Source organism: Chiloscyllium punctatum, chromosome 44 (assembly GCF_047496795.1).
Source record: "Chiloscyllium punctatum isolate Juve2018m chromosome 44, sChiPun1.3, whole genome shotgun sequence".
Taxonomy (NCBI): domain Eukaryota; kingdom Metazoa; phylum Chordata; class Chondrichthyes; order Orectolobiformes; family Hemiscylliidae; genus Chiloscyllium; species Chiloscyllium punctatum.
The window spans coordinates 53,321,098-53,327,104 of NC_092782.1; positions in this window are offsets into that span (position 1 = coordinate 53,321,098).

Below are 6,007 nucleotides of genomic sequence, written 5' to 3' on the forward strand. Positions count from 1 at the left end.
CCAGTTTTGCTAGGGCTCCATGATGCCACACTTGGTTGATGCAACTTCAATGTCAAGGGCTGTCACTTCCACCTCCCCTCTGGAATTCAGCTCTTTTGTCCATGTTTGGACCAGGGCTGTAATGAGGTCAGGAGCTGAGTGGCCCTGGCGCAACCCAAACTGGATGTCACTGAGCAGGTGATTGCTGAGCGGGAGTTGCTTGACAGCACTGTTGATGACACTTTGCATCATTTTACTGATGGTCGAGAAGAGAGTGATGGGGTGGCAAATGGCCAATTGGAATTGTCCTGCTTTTTATGTGCAGGACATAACTTGGTAATTTAATACATTGTCAGGTAGATGCTAGTGTTGTAATTGTATTATGCAATCTGGCTAGAGGAATGGCAGATTCTGGAGCAAAAGTCTTCAGTACTATTGCTGGAATGTTTTCAGGGTTCGTAGCCTTTGCAGTATCTAGTGTCTTCAACTGTTTCTTGATATCATGTGAAGTGAATCAAATTGGCTGAAGATTCGTATTTGTACTTCTGGGAAACACTGGAGGAAGCTGAGATGGATCATCCACTTGGCACTTCTGGCTGTAGATTGCTGCAAAAGCTTCAGCCTTATCTTTTGCACTGATGTGCTGGGCTCTTCCATCCTTGAGGATGGGGATATTTGTGGAAGCCCCTCCTCTGGTGAGTTGTTTAATTATCCACTAACATTTGCGACTGGATATGGCAGGACTGCAGAGCTTAGATCTGATTTGTTGGTTGTGGGATTGCTTAGCTCTATCACTTGCTGCTTATTGCTTTTTGGCATGCAAATAGTCCTGTTTGGTGGCTTCACCAGGTTGATACCTCATCTTGAGGTATGCCTGGTGCTGCTCTTGGTATGTCCTCCTGCACTCTCCATTGAACTTGCGTTCATCCCCTGGTTTGATGGTAATTGTTGAGTGGGGTTTTATGCCAGGCCACGAGGCAAAAGATTGTGCAGGAGGACAATTCTGCTGCTGTCGATAGCCCACAGGGCCTTCTGGATACCTAGTCTTTAGTTGCCCAAAGTCTGTCCCGTTTAGTATGGTAGTAGTGCCACAGAACACAATGGAGGTTACTTTTAATATGAAGGTGGGACTTTGTTTGTGCTACATCAGACATTAACTTTTTAAAACATTATTCAGTAACTTATGCAGTATTTTTAATCTGTTGAATAAACTTTGAAATTATGCATAATATTTTCAGTAGAAAAACAAAATTAATTAGTACAATAATGTAGCCATTCCTGTAAAAGAACTAGTCTCCTTCCACAAGGACTGTTTGGTCTAACTGATACTATCATGGACGGATGCATCTCCAGCTGGCAGATTGGTGACGATCAGGTCAAGTATGTATTTCAAATGCAGTACTCTGACTGATGAAGGCAAGTGTGCCAAATGCATTCTTCACCACCCTGTCTACTTGTGATGCCACTTTTTCTGTTAGATTCACAAAACACTTAACTGCTGAATTACTTTTGAAACGTAACCATTGTTATTGAATAAGTGAAACGCAAAGGCAGGTTTCACAAGCAGTGAGAAAAATTATGTTTTAGTAGGATTGAGGGCATCATCTGACAATTTCTAAACAGTTCTGAGATATTTTACACATCACCGTTTACTGAACTGACAGATGGAGCTTTGGTTTATGATCTCATCCAAAGAATTCAATCTCTGACAATACATCAGTCCTTCAGTGTCAATTGAAGTTATTTTCCAGAGTCTTTCAGATGTGGCTTGATCTCACAGCCTTCCACCTCTAAAGTGTGAGCTTTAAATTGAACCAAGTTGAAGTAGTTTTTGTCCAATTAGGGTGACAGCTCCATACACCAAAAACACTCATGAGGAACAACTTTGACAAACAATCACAATGTCATCTTTTTGGAAGGAGACTAGTTCTTTTACAGGAATGGCTACATTATTGTACTAATTAATTTCATTTTTCTACTGAAAATATAATGCACAATTTCAAAGTTTATTCAACAGATTAAAAATACTGCATAAGTTACTGAATAATGTTTTGAAAAGTTAATGTCTGATGTAGCACAAACAAATATAAATCATATTCAGGATTAGTGGTGCTGGAAGAGCACAGCAGTTCAGGCAGCATCCGAGGAGCAGTAAAATACCGTCATGGCACCTTCCCCTGCCACTGCAGGAATTGCAAAACCTGCACCCACACCTCCTCCCTCACCTCCATCCAAGACCCTAAAGGAGCCTTCCACATCCATCAAAGTTTTACCTGCACATCCACCAATATCATTTGTTGTATCCGTTGCTCCCGATGCGGTCTCGCTTACATGGGGGAGACAGGACACCTCCTAGCAGAGCGCTTTAGGGAACATCTCCAGGACACCCGCACCAATCAACCACACCGCCCTGTGGCCCAACATTTCAACTCCCCCCTCCCACTCTGCCGAGGACATGGAGATCCTGGGCCTCCTTCGCCTCTGCTCCCTCACCACCAGACGCCTGGAGGAAGAACGCCTCATCTTCTGCCTCGGAACACTTCAATCCCAGGGCATCAATGTGGACTTCAACAGTTTCCTCATTTCCCCTTCCCCCACCTCACCCTAGTTCCAAACTTCCAGCTCAGCACTGTCCCCATGACTTGGCCTACCTGCCTATCTTCTTTTCCACCTATCCACTCCACCCTCCTCCCTGACCTTCATCCCCTCCCCCACTCACCTATTGTACTCTATGCTCCTTTCTCCCCACCCCCACCCTCCTCTAGCTTATCTCTCCACCCTTCTGGCACTCTGTCTTTATTCCTAATGAAGGGCTTTTGCCTGAAACGTCGAATTTACTACTCCTCAGATGCTGCCTGAACTGCTGTGCTCTTCCAGCACCACTAATCCAGAATCTGGTTTCCAGCATCTGCAGTCATTGTTTTTACCAAATATAAATCATAGGCCATCAGTTTAATTTGAGGTCCATCAACCCTGTCGCACTATTTCCCAATGAGTGCAAGCTGTTCCTAGAAATCTGCCAAATGTAAAAGTTCTTCTTGAAGGGACCACTAGGAAGTGGTAATGTTGTTTCTTATCTCCTTTCCTTTGTTCTTTCAATACTCCCTCAAACATCTTTCTCCCCCGTACTGGCTTGGCTGATACCAAAGATTCAATGAGTATAAGGTAAGTATAAATCTACATCTTAACACTTGATTTCAGAGTGATTTAATGCATCAGGCATAATGTCTAAAAATCAGTCTTTCATGTAGATTTTCCACTTACAAATCATTACCAGAAATGTGATAGGCTGCCGACCTTTTGATCACATGCAGCTCATGGATCAGCAAAGGCCAAGAAATTACGTTCAAAACCACTAAACTATCAGAAATACTGAAGTTGGCATGATTTTGGACAAGACTGTAACATGTGCACAGATGTTTAATAAAATTAATCTTCAAAATGAAAACAAATAGAAGTTTATAAGATTGTGAATGGCATGGGTAGAGTGGAAAGTATGAAACCTCTTCCCAGAGTGGAGGGGTAAAAAGATGCGGATGGAGGGGGAGAAGAGTTTCAAAGAGATGTGTTAAAAATTTACCTCGTACAAAGGATGGTGAATGCATGGAAAGCACTGCCAGAGAATAGCAGCATTCAAGAAGCACCTGAACAAATAGGAAGGGAATAGCGGAGTATAAATCCTGTAAGTGAAGATGGTTTTAGTATGGAAGGGAAAAAATGTGTTGGCGCAGGGTCAAATGACCTGCTCCTGTGCTGTATTAACCTTTGTTCTATTTATATTCTTAACATTAATGGTTCATATTTCTATAAATTGTCATTTTCTGTTTCTCATGATTTGGAGGAGCCAACCTGAAGAAGGAGCAGCAGTCTGAAAGCTAATGCTTTCAAATAAACCTGTTGGACTATAACTTGGTGTTGTGTGATTTTTAACTCTTGTTTTTCATGATTGAATCAGTACTATGCAAACAGAAATCAGAATAATTTGGACTTGGTAACATGTAATGAGGCATATTTAAGAAATTATGTCAGAATAAAAAATCCCTGAAGGAACAGTGACTATAGGATATTGAAGAAAGTAGCAACAAAAGATGGATGTGGATGCATTGACATGTTATGAAGGTATAGAGGTGTACTGTACCTTTAAACGAGACTGGAAGCTGGCATGGACTTAGAGAGGCACAGAGAGTTCTGAACAAGGTAACAATGTAACACTTAGTCAAAACAAATAGCAGCAGATGGGTTGCCATGATATAAAAACAAATTCAAATTCGGCCAATCGGTTTAATTATGCCCAAAATACCAAATCCAATCAAATTTAGTATTTTGGCAATATTAAAACCAATGAAACAATTGATGTTTGGGGGTATAAAACCAGACATTTTTAACAGTCAGGGGAGAACTGCCATGTCACCAACAAGTACAGACTACCAGCAGAACAGCTCTCTGAAAGGTATCTGTCTATAAGAAGTTTGCACAGCAGAACATCGAAAAGATGGCAGAGGAATTCACAAAGAGAAGATTCAACAGCTGACTGGTTTTGGAAGTTGATTTTTTTTTGTAAATCTTATTCGGGATTTTTTATCAGACTAGTATTTTACAATGGGAGGTAAAATATAGGTTTAAGAGAAAGAAGTTGTAAATAGTTGTTGGTTTTAATATTCTCTGTTGGACTTAAAGAATAAAGTTGTTAATTTTTACTTTAAATAGGGATCGCTGGGACAGTTCTTTGCCTGTTGTGTTGTAACAGATAGTAATCTTCCACATATCCTTATATTATTGGAGAAGTCCCAGAAGATAGGAAAACTGCCAACGTAATACCCTTAATCAAAAATGGAGGGAGACAAATGAGAGGTATCTATAGGCTTAGCCTAATATCTATTATTGGGAAAATGGTACTGTCCACTATAAAGGATAGCAGAAGATTTAGAAAAGCATCATATAATCAAGCAAAGTCAGCATGGCTGCATGAAGAGGAAATTATACCTGACAAGTACTTTGAGCAGATAACAGGCATGATAGCTAAAGGGGAAACCAATAGATGTAACATATTTAGATAGTTAAAAAAGGTCAATAAGGTATCACATGTAAGGCTATTTAATAACAGATCATGTTATTGGGGGTAATGTATTAACATGAACTGGCTAATAAGTAGAAGACAAAGAGTTGGGATAAGGAGGGCATTTTCAGGATACTAACCTACAACTATTGGAGTACCACAGGGATCAGTACTCTCTCTATATATATATTATTGATTTGGCTGATGAAAGTTACATACCTGGAAGAAAACCACACAGACATAGGGAGAATGTGCAAACTCAACACTGTCAATCACCCAAGGGTGGGATTGAACCTAGGTCCCTCCCAATCCAAGGCAGCAGTGTTAACCACTGAGCCATCATGACGTGTAAGGGGATCAAGGGTTATGGAGATAAGACAGGAAAGTGGAGTGGAGGGTTATCAGGTCAGCCACGATCTAACAGCAGAGTCGACTTGATGGGCCAAATAGTCCACTTCTGCTCCTGCGTCTCAGTCTAATTTGTGACTCTAGGTTCATTCTGTTTGTATCTGGAGAAATTGTATGCATTCATTTCAGAAAGATCAGAAAACTTATCCCAGGCTTTTTAAAATGTATTTCTCCTCTCATTTACTGAACCCATGTTTAAAAGAATTTGTACCTCCTGGCTCTTCGTAGCTTCTCTCAAGTGCAGTCTTAGCTGATATCAGCAAAAAGAATAATACATGGATCCTGTCTATTCCATGTAGCTCACATTAAACAAAGAAAGATACTGAGAAGTTTGATAATTATCTTAAAGCCTGACTTCAATGGATTATTCTGAGGTCCTCTCCTTTTGTGAGGTTCTGATTTTCCAGTTGAGTTTGTTAAAGGGAGTATTGAGGAAACATTACACCCTATAGTCCAGCAGTGTAGGCTAGGTGGATTAGCTGTGGTAAATACAGAGTTACAGGGATAGGGTAAGGGTGTAGGTCTGGGTGGAATGTTTTTTTGGAGGATCAGTGTGGGCTTGAT